The sequence below is a fragment of the Haemaphysalis longicornis genome, unplaced genomic scaffold, assembly GCF_048455015.1.
Source record: "Haemaphysalis longicornis isolate Haplotype H1 unplaced genomic scaffold, Haemaphysalis longicornis Haplotype H1 scaffold_6, whole genome shotgun sequence".
Taxonomy (NCBI): Eukaryota; Metazoa; Arthropoda; class Arachnida; order Ixodida; family Ixodidae; genus Haemaphysalis; species Haemaphysalis longicornis.
The window spans coordinates 30,414,204-30,437,040 of record NW_027526407.1 but is presented as its reverse complement, the minus strand read 5'-3'; the positions used below and the strand labels follow the sequence as shown (position 1 = coordinate 30,437,040).

The following is a 22,837-nucleotide window of genomic DNA, read 5'->3' as shown; positions in this document are numbered from 1 at the left end:
ATTGTTGTGGAGACATTCCACGACAACCAATGCCAGTACAGCTTCGTTGTAATAGCCTAACTGCAACGGCGGTTTTATTTTTGTCCTACTGACTGACAACACAAAATTTGATTCATTTAAATCACACCTAACTGTCAACTGCTAAGTAGCCTGATAGTTTAACAATGTCCCTTCAACGTTCAAATAAAAATATTATCGCTTCCAAAAATATTATGTCTGTTGAATTCGCTCCAGCGTAACCAAAAAGCTCATTGTTTGCCTCCAGCAAAGTTTAAAATAGCACCACTTTCTATATTGGAAAACCATATGAAAAACAACATACATAGCCACATATGCATCTGTACAAGCGTCCAAGGCATCTGCACTGACAATGGGCAGGTGCTACCGGTATTGTTAAAATTATTCATCGCCACACCTCCAAGGCCCGTTCCCCCTTTGTATCACTGCGTTATATATAAGGGAAACTTTTCACTGTCGTTGTAACAAAGTATGGCATGTTTGGCACTTCAATATGTACTCGCCGTTTCCTGCGTGTTTCTGGCTTCAGAAGTGCGCTCGGAAGAGTATAAAATCCGAAGAGTACGTAAGCCTTCTTTCTTGGCAATTTTTGATAGGGAAAATTAGGTGGCTCTAAACATTTAAACTAGCATTCAGTAAAAGGTTTAATTGACTTGAGGTTGAAAAATGTTTGTAACTAGATATTTCAAGCATGTTTTCTTGTATATGGGCTGCTGCGGGCACGAGTGTTGTCATCTGTAACTCCGACAAGCCGCGTTTGTGAGTTTCGGTATCTTTCGAAGATACCCGTGCAAATATACTTGTTTTGCTCCAACTCTAATGATATGGCCGCCTTCAAGAATAGCTGCGCGACAACGCACCTACTATCGGAGACACAAAGACAAACACTCTGCAAAAATATTGAAGGCAATCAAGCCAATACGTTTATTTTGAGCAGTTTAAACGTGCATTAGTCGATTTACAACCACTCGAGTCACCATCCAGGTGACCCACATTCATAGAAGTAGCCTACCATGGTAAAACTACATCAATACACAGCGTGCATTCAACGCTGGATCATATAGCTAAGGCTGAGTACCTTCACTTTACTGGAGCTTTTAATGTCGGAAAAATGGCTGCCCTTCATCTTCCAAAGTAGGCGAACGTCCGCCAACTCACTAGACTGTTGTGAAGATTGGTATGTTACTATCCTTCACAGTTTCTTCGTAATCGCATCAGCGCCCATTCATTCGAGATGAAAGAAAAACTGCGCCTTTAAGGTCTTCACTTAATGCCCGCCGGGACAGAGTGGGAAACATATGGGCTACCCTGCCTCCATCAGAAAAGCGGCCACCGCGGCCGGGAATCGAGCGCGCGCCCTCATGCTCAGCAGCGCAACGCCTTAGCCACTGAGTCACCGCGGCGGGTAATAATTTGGGCTTAACCACGGTGATCACTTTTACCAAAAAGTGAAGCACCGTTTTATTTTACGAACATTTCCAACGATAACAAACTACTGAAGTTTCAGGAATTTAAATATCTTGGGGCGAGCCCGCTAGGGGACGCGGGTGGTGTAAGGTGTGTTGGTTTAAGATGGTGGTGTGTGGTCGTCGAAGGAAGCAAAGACATACTTACCCGGTGCCGGGGGCTTTTTGATCACCAAGGAAGAGCCCCAATAGGAGGCGCGGGAATTGCACTGCACTCGCGATGACCCCTGCCATTAACCCAAACATGAGCAGATGGGCTATGCAAATTGCTTAAATCCGGCTCAGACCAAAAGGGTGCGCCACCAGCTCAGCAAGCGTGTGATTGCTCCTTCCCTGGCGCTTCTCGGGCGCCCAATCAGCGCCCGCTGTGTTGTAAGAGAGGGACTTACAATGAATACACTTATACACCGCATGCTTCGCCTCATTCCAGCTTTCTCGTTAGTAGAGATGGCCTGTTTTTTTTTTCCTTTTTGTCAAAATATGTCTGTTTCTTTATTGCCAGTTCCTTCTACGCCCTTTACAGTGCTGTTGAGCCAGAATATTGGCTCTGCTTTTGTATAAATGGCTTTAAATTAATACTGGTTTTACAGCTGATGTTAACTGTCTTTTTTTGACTCCAACTATACCTGCCCAGGGGCTGAAGCATGTCGTAACAAAAATGTTTATGCCCTTTAAAAACAAGCAATATTTTTCTGCCTAGTTTTTCTCAGTACTTTGCAGCGAACACAGTACCAAATAGGCAGGTGATACGGCAAGATAGAAATAGCATTGCGTTTTTAAGATTTCTGCGACGCAATGCGAGGAGATTTTGGGGCTCGTTTCTAGACTTTTATGCTTGTTGGAAAAACTTGGGCCTTTAGGGAGATAACCGCGAAGGCATTGCTGTTGCACTACCACCTTTTCCTGCTACATGCAGCTGAGCGACTGGGAGGCTTCCTGGAGGCTTGCAAAAAGTAGCCAGATGGAAAAGTTTTTTCTTCGCTGTTTGGTCAACAAAAAAATGGTAATATGAAATTCTTTCTTTTAATTTTCAGTTTGTAACCGTTCCTGCAAAATTTCGAGTACTGCTCTCAACTGAGCAGCCCCCTCCTGGCAAGTGCCTGCGCTACAGAACCTTTGATCTTGTCGGCAACGCGTTTAACATCAATCGAATACACGGAAACAGAACGTGAGTGTCGAAAGATTTTTTGTTTTAAAAGGCGACTTTTTTATCATGTCAAACACTTATATTCTCCCCTCATTTTCTTGAATCCAGTTTTTAGGTAGAGCTATGTCCTTTTCTGAATAAAAGCGCATTGAATGACCATATTTTCAGTCATTTATTACATTGAATTCATTGAGTTGAAAACAAACAGTAAGCGCAGGACAATATGTACACTGTGAAGGTTTTATTGTTGCGGGTTGCAAGGTGCGTGCAGCACTCAGAGGTTCACTTAACCAAGAACGCCTGCCAAGCTAGCAGACGATGACTGAACCAATGATGAAGCCGAGCTAGTTTTACTGGAAATGTACCATTGGATGCGTTGCAAGCATACACATTTCTGAAGTAAAAGGGCAGTAGTGTGGGGCACCACTTGACCTTGCTGCCCTACTTAAGTATGGTGATGTCCGTGTCATTGTTTATTCCCGCTGGGAAAATAGCCCGACAACGGCAAAATGTTATAGTGAAATGTTTTGTTATTCAGGTTTTGTCGCGAGCAAAGCCGGGCGTAATTTCTGTCCTGTTAGTAGAGAATTAGCGGTGCACTTTCTCTGCGTCACCCCACGTCATGAACCACAGTATTGTATCGCAATAATATAATTCAAACATCGGTAAAAATGGTGATGGCGTTGACGGTCACTATGACAAAAAAGCTGACAGCCTGACAGTGCCAGAGCGCTCGGTCAGCTGCGGGAACGTGGCTCGCAAACGACATATTGGACAATTTCGCTAATAGCAGATAATTATATTAATTTACAGAAACAATCGGATGTCTTACTTTAAAAGAAAAATTTACAACTACTGAATAATGGCTATAAAGTATAAAGGACTTTATAAAAATCATACAGATGTGCAAGAAAACATTTTTACCAAATGAATACTTTAAGCATTGCCTAAATACACACCGCCCTATTATTTGTTAAATATTTATGACGCAGTTGCTCGCGAGTAATCATGTTACATCCAGGGATATGTTGGTGCAGTGGGTGACGTATCACGGGTATGAGGGAGTTGAGCTGATACACGAGGCTACAGTTCGAAGCTTCCTGAAGTTGATTATGTTGTGTTGCTGCAATACCAGTTTGGTGGAATGCATAAAGCGTCATTTATAATGCCGACAATGGTTTTTATTCAAGGAGTAGGAGTATAATACTGTTTTTTTAGTTGCGAAGCAGCTTATGGTCGAGCCTGTTCCCTCCGCCGTTGTGTGGGCGCCGTTGTGCGGCGTCCACACCCCCACTGCGCATGCCTGGCCAGGCACCGCTGATGATGATTGTGGCAGGATGCCCCCCCTGTCGGAAAACCCCGCGTTTTCCAGCATTTTGAGAGCGATGGAATACGCCGGAAAGAACGGAAAACACTAGAAAACGCCGAACCGAACGACAGTAACGCGGGGACCGCATTTTCCAGCGTTAGGAGAGCGATGTAATACGCCGGAAAGAACGGAAAGCACTGGAAAACGCCGCGCTGGAAGACATCAACGCGGGGAGGTTGCTGGAAAGCATCGAATAACACGGGGACGTTGCCTTTGGAGACTGGGATTCAGACATGGCGAACGGGTCAGTACGTTCTCACGGCGCCACTGCTTGGCTGGACACAGCAATGCCTCGCGCCGGTTACGTGGTCGACTGACTGTAATCCAGCGCCGCGATCGACGCAAGTGCTCCGAAACTTGGCGTTTGCGGCCCGTGCGGTGCCACAAAATCCCACTTTTTTAGCCTGCCCTTCGCGGAAACAATGCTCCGTACGAGCGACGATCATGTCGTTCAATTGCGTTGCAAGCGTCTGTCATAATGAAAGTTTCTTGTATTGCTGCCATTAGCATTCCGGTCGTGTTTAAAAAAACCTTCGATACAAATTTGCAGTTAAAACCGCAACTTATCGCAGATCCCGGTAATGTTGGAAAATCTAAGCGCAGCCAGATAACCAAACTAATGGATAAATAAAGCCCTTCACAAATTCGTGGGGTTGTTTGAGTGAATTGCAATTGCATATATTGTACCTTGAACAACCTTTGATGAAAGAATCAGGCAATAAGGGTAGCCCGTTGGCAAAGCGGACGCATAAAGGGCAAGCAAGACTTGCTTTTTGAGGACGTGGTGTAATTATGGCAGTTCACATTCTGACATGTATTTTTCGGTCTTTGAGAGCCCCATTTTCTCAATCTGTGCTGTTGTATTATTTTTTTAGCAAGCAAACTGTTTATTTTAACGCGAACCGTGTGTCCAGTCAAGCTTACATAGAGAAAAAAAAGATTTTAAAACCAGCTAACCAGTTGCCGCTACCGTGTTAAAAGGAAAAAAAATGGCGCCAGTGAACCCATTACAATACAAAGATGTGTTAAAAAAGAATAAATGTAGAAAGAAAGAAAACGCCCGCCTTTGCTCCAGCAGGGCCGCTCTGAAGAAAGTCCGGGGATGCACCGTCACTGACGAAAACCTGTCGCGCGACAGCACTCGCGGGGCGGGGTGAGCCCACAATACGGAGAATCGAGAGGGGTGCGGAGGGGTCGCGGCGCGGAACAAGCTCTCGTGATCGGCCGAGGGGCACTTCGTTCCTCCCTGCTTGTCGTCTTTCGGTCAAAATTCGTATGTGGCTGCGTGGCTGAGTGGCCCGTCCACATTTCACACCGGTGCTGTGCCATGTTGAAGTTACGCGTAACGTTTTTGCAAAAACGTGCATCTTATGTCTCCGGGAAGTGCCAGCAGCAACATGTGAAGCTACGAAAGCTGTGGTAGAAGCAAGAACAGCGGTCCGGATTCCAAGCACCTCGAAGTGACGACTCCTCTAGCGACGATACACCGTGGTGCTTGGGATTATTGGCACTTTGATGCGAGTGAATACGACGACTCTCGGAGGCAGCGTGATTTGGAATACATGCGATGTGCTTCGACAATCGACTGAAATTGCAAAGACCCCTGCATGACTTGGGCAGGTATCGTGCGCGCGTACTCTTCGTGATAGTGCTGCTCCACGGAGACGTGCGCTTTTCGTCACAGGATACCCTTCCAAGCCTTGCTGTACGAATGCATTGTCAACGGATCAAGGTTCACCAAGTCAAGGAATCCAGCTAAGGATTGACTTTCAATTTTAATTCTCACGTTTTGCTGTTAAAATAAAAGAGGTTCAAGAAATATGTGTTTGCTTGTGTTTTAATGGCCCTAAAATTATAAGGAACGAATTTTCGAACGGTTACTGTCGATGCTCGTTTAATATTTTTTTTTTATCCGGGAGAATAAATTTGTTTTTATGAACAGATTGAGCGCTACTGACGGAACGCGATGATGAGACAATGCATTCAGCAAGGAGAAATCAGCTGAAAAGTGCCCAAGTGAGTCTAGCTAAATTTTGTAGCGCTACTTACGTTTCCCCGAAGGAAGGAATTCTGTATGTCTCGTTAACAGCCATGCGGGTTTGTAATTACACGGCTATTAACGAAAAAAGGCCTAGCGCGAGCACCGCTGGAGACGGCGTAGTCTCCGGCGTGTTCCTGCGTCACGTGCCAGCGCGCGCCGGATCCACGCGTTTCCGCGTCCGGAGTGTTCCAGCGGCCAGGGTCCGGCGCGCTCCAGCGTTTCCGCGTCCGGCGTATTTCAGCGTTAGGTAGTCCCATAATCAGGCATTCGGTGGAAGCGGAGCTCCAGCGCCGCTGGGTTTTCCGATAGGGCCTAGGGATTGGCTAACCAAAGAATCCATCACGAGATAGCTTCGCGTTCAACCACCATCGTCATCTTCCCGTAAGGGAACCCTGAGTAGTATGCCAGGCATTCCTCCGCTCCTCTCCGACGCTCCTCTTCTCTCCGGCATTCCTCCTCTCCTCTACGAAGCTCCTCTCCTATCAGGGATTGCAGAACGAACGGCAACACCTGCGGCTCCGCGGGCGATAATGCGAAGCAGCTTAGGGTTAGAGACGCGACGGTGGCCGCTGCATACTCCGCTGGGGGCGCCACTGTAGCTCCGCGGTATAAATGACGCGCGCGCGCGCTCCGCTCCCCTCATTCTCCTCCCGCAACGCCGCCAGCGAAGTGAAAACTAAAGGAAACTTGACTCGACCCCATGGCTGCTTCGCATACTACTCAGGGTTTCCCTGCAAGAAGATGGTGAAATTTTTTTCTACGTTATACATCTCCAACTCACCCGAAAAAAAAATAAAACGATTTGTTGAAATACATGAATATTCTCAGCCTACCACTCACTGAAAAATTTCCTGACAACGACATTCCGCGCCAACAGAAAAGATAACGGTTGCACTAACAATTCACCGTTGCTATACGTTGTCACGATGTGGGATAATACCACTTGTGAAATCTTATGCATTTCTATTATATTGACGAGCCTCTCTCTGCAAACGCTTACAACCACCATTCGACGCAAAGTATTTTACAAACTTTTTTGCTGTTAACGCTGTTGATCATAGCACAAGTCGGGTTTTCTTAAGAAAACGAAATTTTGCGAGTGAATTGCAGTACCTTATGTCATCCTCAAAAAAAAATATCGTTGCATTCAAATAAGGAAGTAATACCAGAAAGTATCCAGCCGCCGAATGCCTTAAGTGTCCTGTTCCTGTTTCTATATCGACCTCATGACAGGGGTCGTAGGTATTCCGCATGGAATGAACGACAACCCCGACTAGCTATTCGCAGCGGCTCAGGACATATTCTCGAACCTTGTAATTAGGTGGGGCGTTTTCCGCAATTTTCGCGGATGCAAGACTCTCAAAAATGCTGTGCGACACCCTTTCCACAAACTCGCCTGCCAATTCTGCGCACGCCGCAAACTGCCGCCAGTGCACATTGCTAATTGTGGCCTCGCCAACCTACAAGCTTGTAGCTCTAAGTACCGTCATCACGACTGCCATGGGTGTAGCTATAACTTGTTTTTCTCAATCAGAAAAGACAGGAACTGGAGGCCTTGCGTTTACAACAGCCGAGGCACCTCTCATGGTTGGTACAGGGGAACCATGGGTCACTTTTATGATTAAGCATATCCAGCACCTGCCTCTAAACGATAAAAACATGAGTCAAAGTTTCAGACAGAGAAAACAGCCGTATGATGGACCTGGTACCAAACTAAATGCACTAAAGCTTTCTTCAATAAATGAAAGAGTACACTAACAATGAAATTGAAACGGCTGGTTTACCAAGGAGAGTAAGAACACTACCTCCTTAAATGCAGAGAATAATCGGTGTCCAATCTTGCACATGCCGTGCAAGTAATGTGTAGTTGCGGTTTCGTTGCTTTTTAACGACTGATCATCTCAAGAACTTTTGCCTTCCTGGGGCCATAAAGTGCTTCAACCTTCCTGTTCCGCAAGGCTTCAACATTCCTGCGCCATCGGTTCGTTGCTGCAGTCAGCGGAGAACCGATTCCCCTTTCTGAACGCATTGTTTTCGTTCGGTGGGATACCCAGGCAGGCCTCGGAGTGCCCCAAACACCACGAACACCACACTACACCCCAAACACCACAGTACACGCGACTCGTTGCCATTTCGTCTCCTCTGAGGAATGTCATCAGCGTGTCCCCAACGCCTAGGCGAATGCACCCCATCCACTATAAGGAACGCCGTGAGGCAAGAACGAAGGCTATTGCCAAACAACACCCAACCGGGGTCTCCTGTGGTATACACCGATGCCGCCTCATATCAAGACAGGAACGCATCGGTACTAGCGGTGGTCGACTCCAAGGGGAGCCCCATCGCTACAGCATCTGTAAGCTGCACTTCCTGCACAAAGGCAGAGGAAATGACAATCGGTCTAGCCATAGCCCACAGCCGGTCTCCGCATCTTAACATCATAACCGATTCTAAATCGGCCATACTAAATTTTTTAAACGGCAGGGTATCATCTAGAACCTTGGCAACCCTCTCGCAAGGGCCCACACCTCGTAGCCGGACCTTCCGCATCATCTGGTCACGGGCACATTCTGGCCTCTGGGAGTCTCATTGGCTCTCTGGGGAATGAGAGAGCCAATGAGACTGCTCGAGATATGGTTCGCTGAGAGCCTCATAGGATCCCTCAAGATATCCCGCAACCTTTCGGCTATAAGGAGCGCCTCCATATTTTCGGCGATGTCCTTGACCATTTCCGCCATGATCGGTCAATTTTTCCAAAACCGCATCCATCGCTCAGTCGAAGGATGCAGTCCTTCTCAGGCAGCTCCAAACATTATCATTCCCCGCTCCACATCTCATGTCCATCATAAATCCTGGCGAATATAAGGACGCTTGCCCCTTTTGTTCTATGGAAAGAGCATCACTTCACCACATCATTTGGTCATGTCCATTAATACCCGCATCACGTAGAAGAAATCATCCCATCCTTCATAACATATCATCCTTAACATAATGGGAGGCTGCCATATCTAGCCCGGCTGCCCACGTGCAAGAAGCCCTCGCCCAGTTGGCTGAAGACACCGAGCTCCCAAAAAACCGGGAGCCCCGCTGTCTAGGTGACTGAGCGAACAGCTCAGTGGTGCAATCACCACAACTTTTGGGCAAAATAAAGCTACTACTATTACTACTACTCGAAGCGCCCCGGATCAACTGGATCTACTTTGGATGCAACTTCCAAGGAAACCCTCCTGCGCATTCGGACCATCTGCAGGAGCTTTCCTGAGTTTTGCCAAGCATCGTTGTCATTCCCGGGTGCCATCTTCACGAGTAGAAGCCCCGCGACATCTGCCAGAGCCTATGTATACGACATCGGATCTACGCTTTTAAATGCAGCGCATTTCTTTAACTCACGATGTCACCCGGCGTTGTCGGCGTGCCTCGGCGTCCGCAACAGCCGTTCCAGGTGCGCCCTCTCCCCCACTCCTCCTCTCCCGCATCACGCTACCCTCCTCGCTCTCAACAACAGGTCCGCACCCCTCCCCCTACACTATATAAAAAATAATACTTACCGGCGCCTGGTTTCGATCCCACGACCATGGGGGCGGAACGCAAGGTACATGGTGCTCTACCCACTGCGCCACAAAGCCGACACAGAATGGAAGGCTACGAACCCGCCTTATATCCTTGACTCATTCAAACTACGTCAAGAAGCTGCTGATACAACGCATTCACTACCTGTGGGCGGAACGCGAGGTACATGGTGCTCATCCCACTGCGCCACAAAACCGACCCAGAATGAAAGGCTACGAACGCGCCTTATATCCTTGACTCATTCAAACTACGTCAAGAAGCTGCTGATACAACGCATTCACTACCACCAACTCCCCAAACACTAAACGTTAACGCAATACACCCACCCCCTATGCGACGCATTTACTCCAGTCCCCCTCGCGGGGAGATGGGCCCTTTTGTCATTTTTTCTGCGGTCATCGGCGAACCGATTCCTGTTTTGTAACGCATTGTTTTCACTCGGCAAGATTCCCAAGCGGGCCAGGGGGCACCCCGGATCAAGTGGACATACTTTGTATTCCACTTTCAAGGAAACCCTTCTGGGCATGCGGACCTTCTTCAGGCGCTTTCTTGAGCTTGCCCAAGTACCGTCTTCATTCCTGGGTGCCAGTTCACCAGTACAAGCCACGTGATACCTGACTGCGCCTGCCGAAACGGCATCTGATCTACGCTTCTACGCAGTACCGGCAAACGGATTCCCGGTTCTGAACGTATTGTTTTCTCTAGGCAGGTGAAACCGTCTAACCAATGCCTGTATCTTTATGGTTATGGCCGCTGGCTCTATCTCAGTGCATTACAATGTCTTCCTTGTGCCTTGTATGCTCGCAGTGCTTAAATGCAAAGTTCCGTAATGGTTGAGCTTGCAAAAAAGGTTATCATATTGCTAAAAACCGCTCGAGCGTTACCGGTGCTGGTGCTGCGTATAACAAGATGTCCCCATCCAAACGCGATACTTGGATTTGCCAAGCTTGTGGGTCTAACACAGATGGTTCATCAACTTCAGCACCTACCCTGGATGAGCCATCGTGTACGCATCTATCGAGTGTCATGGCTAAGTTGGATCAACTGTCCGCCACTGCCGCGACATCCGCGGAGAAGAACGGAAGTGATGATAGTCTTTAAGCTGACAAGTGAAAAGCTTGTGTAATAAGTGAGGTTTCTCTCGGACAAGTACGACAACGTCCTTGAAACAGCTACCACCAACAAGGCAGAATTGACTGAGTTAAAGGCAGACGTTGCTTCCCTTTTTTTGACTGTAGCGTGGAAAACGACGCCATTCATAAGATAACCACAGAAATCAATGACAGAAAAATAAACAAGGCACGCCAACTTCGAAATACGTGGTTTTCCGGTCACAGGGCGAAGATCTAATTGCATTTATGACTGACCTTGCCACCAAAGTCAACACTGCCGACTTCCAGCAAGTTTCTATGGCAACAGTGCATCGCTTGCGAGAGAGAAAATATGCCATTCCGTCCATCCTTGTCCAGATGAAAACTGCTGCTAGGAAGCAAGGGAGGATGAACATCCGAGAGGGCCTTGCAGCTCAAGAGACAGCTACCTTCCCAGGGCTCTTCAATGAGAAACTGACACGGACTGGCCGCGAGCTATATTGATCAGCTCGATTTTGAGGCAAAGAAAAACGCTTCAAGTTTATCGGAAAGGGAAACTGGAAGGTTCTGGCAGAAAAAGATGTGAAGGTGCTCCTGTCATTCGCATCGACACGTTTTCTGACATTGAAAAGATCGCTTAAAGGAGTACTTACACTAAATTGCTCGCTTTCGGTTTTTATGCTGTAAAGAATACCTAGTGGTCCAGTAATTACAAAAATCGAACCAAAAGCGGTCAGCCACGCGCGAAGAATTATAACGGATTTATTCCAGTCAGTTTCACATTCGGTCGTCGCTCGCAAAACCGCCGTTCAAATGCAGGACGGAGAATGTGACCTCACGTTTTCTGTGACGTCAGGGACGTTTGCCGCATCGTCTGCTACGTCTGCACATGGTCCGAACTCGCCCGCGCAGTCGACATGTCGTCTGAATCGTCAGACACGGATGAGTCGTTGCCACCGGACAGACAGACACATAGATAACAACTTTATTTGGCCGGGCGATAAGGCCGGCGACGTCTTCGCCGTCGTCCGTTTTAAAATAAAGCTTTTTACCTCTACACCCCCCCCCCCCAAGGGTTGTTTCGCAACCGTTGGTGTCATCAGAAAACTCCCGCGACCAAATAAAATAAGCCGCTGGCACCGCCAGGAATCGAACCCGGAACTAATATAGTAACGAAACGTAGCCCGTTCTCTTACCGATTGAGCTATGAGCCCCCCCTTTTTTTCTTTATTGCCAGTTTCAGACAAAATCCAGAAACAGCGCTACATATAATAAAAGCGCTGACTTCACTTAAGCCAGCCTAACATGTCTAAAAACGGGGCATAGATTTCAAATTCATGAAACCATTCAGTAGTACTTTGTTGACTCCCCCACATTTCTGCAATACGTTGAACCCTCTCGCAGAAATACTGCCTTGCCGGCCTTCCATCGACGTCACAGTGCCGAGCCGCCATTCGTGACCCCCATATTCCATGGAGGACGAGCAACATCACTAGGTCATAAGGCACTCCCTTATCGTTTTCCACCGCTAAAAACAGGATGCCATAAGGGCTCAATGGAAACTCCTTTTTAAAGGTTCGCTGAAGAACGTCCCAGAAAAACACTCCATCCGAAAAATCCAAAAAGACATGTTCCACCGTCTCGGGCTTTTTGCACAAAGAACAGTCCGCACCCCATGGCACAAACAGACCCTTCTCCGACATCTATGTTATAACTGGTAACACTCCAGCATGCAGTTTAAAGAAAAAAGTTTTTACACCAGGGGGAATGGCCATAGCTTTTACCCGTTTCAAAACGTTATGCCCGGGGCCCACCGGAAACATGGATCGGTATAAAGGAACCGGAAAACAGATATCAGCTAGGTCTTTGTACAACTTTTTCTTCGACACGGCACTCAAGTATTCCATCGAGAACCGTACGCAAAGAAATTGTGTCGCTTGTACCACTTCTTTTAAATACCCGTGAATTCCTCCGTTGTAGCTTTGTCACGACGTAACAATGAATTGGGGCAATAGTCGGCCTAACTTGACTTGAAGAACAGTGCGCAGGAAGGAGTCCTTTACCTCGCGCAAGAAATAAAAACGATTCACAACTTGTCTCAAAAAAAGATGCGAGAGCGATAACCCTCCTTCGCGTACTCTTCGGAAAAGATTCGTTCTACTCGTCCTTTCCCAGGACGAGCCCCAAACAAAAACCGCACAAACGCGTAGCAGCCGCTAAACATTGGCGCGAGAACAGTTGATCACTTGCAAAACGTACCAAAGTTTTCCGAACAAAAACATGTTGCACACCGTTGCGCGCGCAAACATCGACAGCGCACGTCCCTTCCCTTCTCACTTTTCCGCTTTATCACGCATCGCAGCCGTCTGGCTTCGCCAGTACGGGTCGCAATCTCTGCAGTTTTCAAGTGGAACGCCTAAGTATTTGACCGGCACAACCGGCAGTTAATACCTTCAAAGACACTAGCGGTTACGTCCCAATTGCCGTGCTTCTGTGTACAGGCTTCTGTGTTCTTCTGTGTACAGGCTTCTGTGTACAGGCTTCTGTGTACAGGTCACATAAAACTGGACTTAGGTCATTGCGGAAAACTTTGTAGAACGCCGTGCACAACCCGTCAGGGCCTGGAGACTTTCCCAGACTTAATTCGTCGATAGCCTTTTTAACCTCTTCCACTGAAATTGGTACGTCTAAATTTTGTTTTACCGCTTCATCTATCGTCGACAAGAATCTTAAAAAATTGTCCTTAAATCCCTCTAGGCTGACAGGATGGCACGAAAACAAACCATCATAAAAATCACAAAAAGCATAGCTAACTGCTTGTTGTTCATCAAGAACCTGACCTTTATACTCTATTTCCGCAATAGAGTTGCGGGTCGCGTATCTCTTTTCAGAGCTAAGTGCTCTCTTTGTAGGGGCTTCCCCTAACATGAACTTTTCCGTACGGGCTCGCACTATCGCACCATGATAATTCTCTTGTTCTATAGCTTCTAACTGATGTTTCAAAGTTTTAATATCGTCCTTGACCTGTCCGGGTGACTTGCACTCTAGTGCAGAAAGAGTCTCCAGGTTTCCTCTAAGAAGAACTTCCTTTTTTCTTCTATCATAATTTAAGGCAGTTGACCTTTCGAATGCTGTCATCTTAATATCTGCTGTCAAAATCTCCCACTTAGAGGCACAGTCACATGTATCCTGTTCAAGGTTCCTAATCTTTTTCGTTACTTCTTTTACAAATTCTTCATCCTTAAACAATAAGCTGTTTATTTTCCATAAATCCCAGTTAAACGTATTTTTATCTTTGCGCTTTCCAATCAAGAACGACACTAGGCAATGGTCGCTGAACTACAGAGGTGTAACACTGTACTCAGAGCACTCCGGCACAAGTTCTAACAAAACATAAGCTCGGTATAATCTAGCGTGGCTCGTTCCTTGAAAGTGGGTGTCCTGAGTGAAAGAAGACGAAAACAAAGAAGACGCAAGGCACGCGGCTCGAAGGTCATCGAAACCGGCTACGGCGCCGAAGGCTCGCGACCCCGGTACGAGCTTCCGCCGGCGACCAGCCAATGGGACGCGGCCAGCGAGAGCAGCTGGCGGGAGAAGCGGCCGAAGAAGAACACCGAGAGAGAGCTCAGGGAGGCTTGAGTGTAGAGCGAGACAGGGATGCGCGGCGGTCGGGCGACCGGACCCGTGTCGTGCCCCAAGAGGTCCTCCTCAACTGCAACCCCCAGAACTTCACCACCGCAAGAAAGTCGTCTCGCCGTGCGTCGGTAGGAGACCGCGACGCCCCAAGAGAGCTGCGTTCCCCACAACGGTGCAACGGGAGCTCGGTGCGCGCGCTACCACCCCGGCATTGACACGCCACCTCGACCTTTCAACACCGAAGCATCACGACGGCGCCTCCGCAACGAGAGGTAGGGCAACTCCGTTCAGCAGCGGACACGTGTTGTGGACTTTTCATTACCGTGCTTTGCCCTCGCCCGTCATTACAGGACTTTGACTGTTCCCTGTATGCTTGAACTTATTACTGTGTTCTATACCACTTTGTTGCCGTTCCCCAGTGTTTAGAAGTTCCCCACCATTCTTTAGTTTCCCTACTTCGCTATGTATTTCCTTTGGGGTTTTGGGTATAACATCATAAACTAGTCTCGTTTTCAAAGCTTCCTCTTCTATGTATTATTGTCCACCGAACCTGACAATAATTGGCGTCCACGGCAGGACGAGGCTAGTTCGTTTGGCATACCCCTAAAAAACAAACTCATAATGGACACGACAGAGTTACATGAACTAGGGAAGAGGATAGGCTTGAGCGGCGACGAACTTAAACTGTGGGTGCTCGAGCAGCAAATTATCTGGCTCGAGGGAACAGTTCTAGAGCTCGAGGCGGCCAAAGAGCTAGCCGAGATAAAAAAAGAGATTGCCGCAAAACAGAAAGAAACTTTTCAGCTGCGGTTACGGCTCGCGGAACTAGAAACGACGCGAAAGGCAGCATCTCAATCAGATGAAATTCGAGAAGAAACTGATCTAATCCAACCTGTCGTACCTTCTAGCTTTAGCTCAGAGCAATTTCTGCCACTTTTTGAAGAGACACAAGATGCCAAACAACAGTGGAAGCCTGATCTACTAGCGAAACGTCAGATGGTTCTTCAATCAGACCATACAAGCGAAACATATTTTCAACCCCATGCAGCAACATCAAACTTGATTGTTTGCAGGCCCCTGGAAACTAAGTTTGATAATGAAGGCAATCCGGAGACGCAGGACATCACGCCTCCGAAGCACCACTCTGTAGTAAAAAAGACACCGACTAAAGACACAGATGTCAAAGGCCCCCCTACTTTAATCCGACCAGACCGCGTAGTGTCCCGAATGAAGCAACAGCCACGTAAGCAAAGGAGGTGCTACTCCAGTCGGACTAAGGAGTGGAAATTGAAATCCAAGAGAAGCTATAGGACCGCACAGAGGGCTACATGTAAAGGCACTGGTAGTTTGCCAAGGTCTAAAACCACTAAAAGAAATGTTGCTCGGTATGTGCCATGCTCACAGCCTGGCCGAGAGTTAGCGTGTGCGTGCGTAGTTTGTGATGTAACGGGAAAACTGTATGACTATGCTGCACGACGTGTTTACGTTAGAGGCAGAGAGTGGCATCGGAGCCACTGTTGGAAAAGGAAAGAAATATCTGCCCGATTGCCTGTTTGGACGATTCTGGACTGGCTGTTCCACTTGGACCTGGCGTATATAGTATAGATTAACTTGGTGTGTCGGTTTATGATATACTTTGATCGGTTTTTAGGGGCGAAGCTCCTTAAGGCGTGGGTCTGTCCATCCTCGACGTATGTATGTAGCCACCTCTAGTTTAGTTCTTGGATTGTTTACTAGATGGCGTGGCTACCTCTAGTTTAGTTCTTGGATTGTTTACTAGATGGCGGGGAGCAATGTAAAAAAAATCCGTTCGCTGTTGGCGCGCGCTCGGAGTCGCCCGATGGATAAGGCTGCAGATGTGCGAGCCCGCGAGGCAGAAGCGCTCCGTGAAGCTGCGTGACGCCGCCGCCAAGATCCCAGCGTTCGAGAACGAGAGGCCCAAGCGTCACGGCAACGGCGCGAGGACCCTGCCGTACGCGAAGCGGCACGGCTGCGGCGCGAAGAGGATCTCCAAAACGTCAGAGAACGGGAAGCGGCGAGAAAGCGCGCGTATCGGCAGGCAGACCCCGATGCAGTGAGAGCTCGTGAGGCGTCTGCAAAACGCATCAGGCGAGCTCAGCCCCAAGGTGCCGACGCGCGGTTTAAGCGAGACTTTCTAGACTTTACGTTCGGACACAGATGTAGTGGGCGAACTTTCACTGAAGAGTCACGGTTTTACCGATGATGTCCCCTCAGGAGCTTCGCCCACTCATCATCATTCACCCCGTGGATATGCTGTGAATTTTTGTGCAGTTGTGCTTTTTCACGGGGAGGTTTCAGGTGCAGTGATGAGGACTAAATAGTGTGTGACAATTCATCTCCAGCACTATGTGTTCGGTGGGGTGTAGGACTGTGAAGAGACATTTTTCAGAGAAAAATGCTTAAGTGGGGGGATATTGTCACGAGTGAAAGAAGACGAAAACAAAGAAGACGCAAGGCACGCGGCTCGAAGGTCATCGAAACCGGCTACGGCGCCGAAGGCTCGCGACCCCGGCACGAGCTTGCCACGGCGACCAGCCAATGGGACGCGGCCAGCGAGAGCAGCTGGCGGGAGAAGCGGCCGAAGAACACCGAGAGAGAGCTCAGGGAGGCTTGAGTGTAGAGCGAGACAGGGATGCGCGGCGGTCGGGCGACCGGACCCGTGTCGTGCCCCAAGAGGTCCTCCTCAACTGCAACCCCCAGAACTTCACCACCGCAAGAAAGTCGTCTCGCCGTGCGTCGGTAGGAGACCGCGACGCCCCAAGAGAGCTGCGTTCCCCACAACGGTGCAACGGGAGCTCGGTGCGCGCGCTACCACCCCGGCATTGACACGCCACCTCGACCTTTCAACACCGAAGCATCACGACGGCGCCTCCGCAACGAGAGGTAGGGCAACTCCGTTCAGCAGCGGACACGTGTGGTGGACTTTTCATTACCGTGCTTTGCCCTCGCCCGTCATTACAGGACTTTGACTGTTCCCTGTATGCTTGAACTTATTACCGTGTTCTATACCACTTTGTTGCCGTTCCCCAGTGTTTAGAAGTTCCCCAACATTCTTTAGTTTCCCTACTTCGCTATGTATTTCTTTTGGGGTTTTGGGTATAACATCATAAACTAGTCTCGTTTTCAAAGCGTCCTCTTCTATGTATTATTGTCCACCGAACCTGACAGTGGGTGAACTGGATATGCGTCTTGCATTCCAACATATCCCCCACATCTTCCAAACCAAAATCTGCCGTGATACCATTCAATGCAATCGTGCTTCCGTCGCAATAAGGAGTGCCGCTTGATTTATCGTGAGCCGAGCACACACAATTAAAATCTCCCAATATCACAAGAGTCCGTTCTGTGTCAAGCAACGCCCGAAACTCTGCAAAAACACTTTTCTTTCGTCGCTCTTTGTAGGCGCGTACACACAAACAATCCGCCATTCTTTGAGGCTAAAATAAAATCACAAATAACAAAGCGCCCAGTTAAACTAGACGTCACGTGTTGCACTACTACGCCGCAGCTCCGACGTATTAAAATCAGACAACCAGCCGATAATCCCACCGCATGGCTGACACAGACTTCATAACTAGGACTGAACACACCCACCATCTTTTCCGTGCTTTGCTCGGTCTCTACTTTCATCTCCTGGGAGGCTACGACGTCTAACTCCCTCTTCTTGATGAGTCTCTACAATTGACTCTGTTGTTTACGCTCGGAAAGGCCGCGCACATTAAGGGTGGCACAACGCAGATGATGATATGAACACCGCATCAATGGAAGATGAAGGCAAGTAACACACTCTTAACACACGTTTCAGCAACACTAGCCCCGCCCCCTTCTCTACCCCTCGAAAAAAATAAAAAAATGTTGTGCGTGCCTTAACGCTCATTGGAAGACCTCGCCAAAAAAGCTGCAAACGTTTCGCTTACGGAGGCTTCCCCGCCGCATGTCCTCTGTCGTAGGGCTTGGTGTTGGGCTTGCTTGGGCGCCTCACCATAACCCCACCCACAGTTGTCTTGACGTTGCCGGATTCAGCAGTGTCCTCCTGCTTGTCTTCTCCCTCACGCGTCCTCTTGGCGGTGGCTTCTGCGTCGTCGCCGTCGCCGGCTTCACGGACTTCACGAGTTTCGGCGGTGTACGTCGAACCCGTCCCAACACACACCTCACTTTTCGCGTCCAGCGCAGCTACCACCCGCGCTGAGTCGTTTTTGGAGGTAGCCTGCTGCTCCGCGGGACCAGCATTTACGTCCTTCGCTTGCACGCCGGGTTCCACCAAAGGGTCCCTTGGTTCGGCCGCACCACCTCCTCCGGCCGCAGCCGCTTCTGCCTTCTTCTCGTCCATACGGTTTTCGGCCACGTCCACGTCTCCGACAGGTCCGGTGACATGTGCATACGTCAGCACGCACTGTGTCGCTTCGTGGCCGAAGCGGCGGCACACAGTGCAGCGCGGCACATTGCAGTCGCGCCTAGTGTGCCCCGTCGCCGAGCAGCGGAGGCACTGCGGGGCCTTGCCTGGCACGACCACGAGCGCCTGGCCACCCTCAACCCGGAGCTCATACGGAAGGTCGTCGATCCTCACGCCGGCGTTGAGCTTGAGGGTCACCCACCGCGTCGTCAAACCTTTCTCGTTCATGCCCTTGACCCGCCACCTGTCGTGTCCGATGTAGACGATGCGCCCGTACGGCAGCCAGCGCCGCACGCACCTCGTCATCCGGCACGTTGTACAGAATCCAGTGAAGTTTCATCCGCACATCCTGGTTCGCCGGATCGATGACGAGGCACCGGCGCTCCTTCACCTTCAAGTCGGTGGCCGCGAGCATGCGCTTTACGCCGCTTTCGTCCCTGAATGTCAGGGCCACGGAGCAAGTGGTCAGGTCCCATACGTGGTTCATTTGATACGCCCCCAAGGCAAGCACCTCGGGGAGCAGTTCCAAACGAGCCAAAGTGTCCCTGAAATCATCGACGCGATAAGGCCTCGCACGAACGTCCGCTTGAAAAAAAAAATGGTGTTTAAAACACACCGACCTGTTGGCAGAACTGGTAAACTGACGGGGTAATCTCCTGAATCCTGGCCAAAAAACATGTTTCTGCGGCCAAACATGGCCGCATTCACCGCTCCTGAGGAGCCAAGCATCCTGCGTCCGCACACTAGCGCGGGTGGAAGCAGAGATTGAGCTACGAGCCCACGTGGAAACGGGCAAGACAGGCTGTGCACTCACCAAGTACATCTGCGAGTTTACCCCCCCACCCCGCGTTCTCGCTGAAGGCCACGTGATAGCGTGACATGACCTCTCGCGCCGCTGTGCGCTCCGCCCACTGCATGTGTAGCGGCGGTGTGCGCACCTTGATTCATGCGTTAGGACTTACAAAAATTAAAGGAAGCTCACATCAACGTATCCGCAACCTCACTTCTAGTACGCGAATGAGCTCAATCCTGTGGGCTCCAGTGCTCACGTAAAAAAATCACAGCTCCTTGTTGTCTGTCCTCACGCCAAACGACACATCAAGGAACACATTCAAATACTGCTTGATTGTCAGACCATCACTCCAAGCCCCAGCATCCAGATACTGGGCCTACATCTCCAGTCCGCCACCAAGAGTGACGATCCTTGCAGCGCCTCAAACACTGCATCAATCAAATCATACACATGATCAGGCGAGTTTCCAACAACAAGCGAGGCCTCAAGGAAGCAAATGCCCTTCGATTAATTCAAGCTTTTGTCCTTTAAACAATCGCTTACGTCACACCCTATCTTCTTCTCGGCAAGGAAAACAAAGATGCTTGATATAATGATTATAAATTTGGTTAAGCGGGCTATTGGTCCTCGCTAGAGTGTGTCCACGGAAAAGCTGCTTAGGATGGGGCTCCACAACACGGTAGAAGAGCTGATAGAGGGCCACCTTTCTGACTAAAAGCTACGATTTAGCGGACCTGCAGTGAGTCGCCGAATCTTTGAACAGATTAGCTGGGCAGCACAAAATGTCACTCCGCGTGATGTGCTCCCGAACTCTTGAGGACAAGAACTAAGATGCTCCCCCCTTTACCTAGAAATATGATCCCCTCACACCGCGAGGGTCGCCGACAAGCGCGGGTTCAAGCGCTCAGACCACCCTCCGCGGGGATCATGCAGCTATCTACACAGACGCCTCCCAACATCGAGGGCTGCAGTGCGCCATCATTGCGGTTACCATTACAATCAACCTCCTTGCGTGTGCCTCACTCAAGACCTAAGATATGACGGAAGCAGAAGAGGCAGCCATCGCCTTGGCTCTAGCTCAGCCATGGGTTCAGAAGGTAGCCACCGATTACCAACATGCCTAGAAGAATTACTAGTTAGGGTGGGTGCTTCGAGCTGCACTGCGTGTGCCAAAGAAACACTGCCCTAGCAGTTCCATTCAGCTCATCTTGACGCCTGCTCACGCTTCCATGAAGGGGAACGAATACGCGCACCAACAGGCCTGCGCTAGTACCCCGCCCCCCTATGCTATGGAGCTGCGCAAGGACAGTCACCCGCTTGTCGCGCTCAGGGACATAACCCAGCATTATCGACTTCAGAGACGGACCCTACCCTCGCCGCCCCTGAACTTGCGACGGAACAACTACACTACGGGTAGTGCTATATCACGCGTCTTCCATCAATGAATCCGAATCGCTAGGACGCTAAATATAAATTTTACTCAGAAATAGAAACACTCCGCCACATAATCGGGGTGTGCGACTTTACCCCTGAGCACCCTCCCCTCTTCCCGTCAATTACCCAACAACAGCAATGGGAGATTCTGCTGTCCAGCTCTCTCTGCCTAACCAGCTTCAGCTTGTGGACAGATCACAGGCGCGCGGAATGCATATGGGCTCCAATGAAGGAACCGCTCTATTTCCTCCTGGTCGTCCTCCTCCATCTCTCCCCGATTTAGTCGCCTCTGTCGAGAGCGGCAGAGACGCAGAAGTGAGATCGTCTAACTGCGGGTTTGAGCTTCCTTGAATTTTATAAAAAATACAAGTTTCCACTCATGTGCTTCCCCAATACAACTCAACAAAACACCGTTCGTGAATCACGCATTCAGTTAACCTCAGCCAAGAATATCTCTTTGAAGTAATAAACGGTGTGGTTAAGTGCATTTCACTTGTCCCTTATTTCACTATTTGTAGAGCCACGTGAGTGAATTTAAGCGATGTCGCATTAGTAATTGTTGTGGGTGCCGCTTACAGCTTTGCTTTCCAAGCACGTTCACAGGGTGGATTGGCGCGAATTTTTTTTAATATCGCTGCGGCTCGAACCGGCGCAGACAGTGATAGCATTAGCTTGTCTCCACTCTTCTTATCAATCTGATCGCGAAAAAGAAGTTCCACATCCAAGAAAGTAGATGTTAGTATGGTAATAAATTGTGCTAGAGGTTGTTATCAGCGCTGAATTTAAAAGCGGCGATCAGATATTTGCGCGATGGTAAGCCTACGCTGACCGGCAGCGGAGGTTCGGCGCTCCGACCCAGCACTACCGGCACCGCGGTGCGGCGAGCGGCCGACTGATGGCGCCACCTGCTCGGTAGAATCAAAACAGGTCACGGCAGATTTCTTGGTCACCGGTCGCTCAAACGGCAATTATCGCCAAAATATCTCCACGTGCGAAAAAGAGGATGATAGTGTGGTGAAAAGTTGTGGAAGGGATGGTCATTCGCAATTGTACAGATAGCGGCGATCAAATATTCAACAGGATACCAAGGGCCCTATTCTCGACTGCACAAATTGCCGGCAATTCGGCCATGTTTTTAGCGTAAGCACGACGTAAGCAATCAGTGACGTGCTGCACCTATAGCTCTGACGACATGCAGTGTAATTTGACGATTCACTCATAAAGATCGCAACCAAGGTATCAAATATTGTGCAAGAAAGATGTAAAAACACTTGGCGTGTACTATAAAAATTCAGACGGTAGCTGACGGTGATAAGAAAAACAAATTTCTGAAGGTCAAATTTGGCGTCAACACCACAAGGCGATCGAGTAACGTTGATCCAAAAGCGAGCGAAAGGCGGATGTCGAGCTAAAGAACATCACACAATTCTTTTACCGTATCTATTTATTTCTTTCAATCACTTTTAGTAACATAGCTGGGCTCTCTGCTTCAATGCAAGCTTTGTTGCGTTATCACCTTCCCTGCCGCCACCGCCGCCACGCCATCCTCTACTGCTATGTTACAAGTTTATGGCGTGATCACAGAAAAAGACGGCCGCGACCATCGCTTGTATGACACATTAGAGCAGCGAAGCGCTACGCCTGATAACCGCGGAGCGCACGGATGTCGCCCATTCACTCATTCGTCAAGCTCGACTTGAATCAGCGCTGTAATGAACCAAATAGTCACTTTTCTTTGTTATTTTTCTCTTGAGTTCGATCATGTGACCCAACAGCTTACTAGGATGAGTGTGGACAAATGCCATGCATTGGGTTCTCTTTGTCATGGAAAGGCTTGTACTGCCCTCTTATGTTACGGTTA

The 22,837-nt window shown here is 49.1% G+C and overlaps 1 long non-coding RNA gene across 1 annotated transcript in view; it reads left to right on the top strand.

Moving 5' to 3' along the window:
* Nucleotides 1–488: 488 nt before the first annotated feature.
* Nucleotides 489–22,837, top strand: part of LOC144141456 (uncharacterized) — a 97,831-nt gene continuing 75,482 nt past the window's right edge. The window contains exons 1-2 of the long non-coding RNA XR_013316611.1: nt 489–579; nt 2,519–2,652. This is a non-coding gene — a long non-coding RNA (uncharacterized LOC144141456). The remainder of the gene's footprint in view (nt 580–2,518; nt 2,653–22,837) is intronic.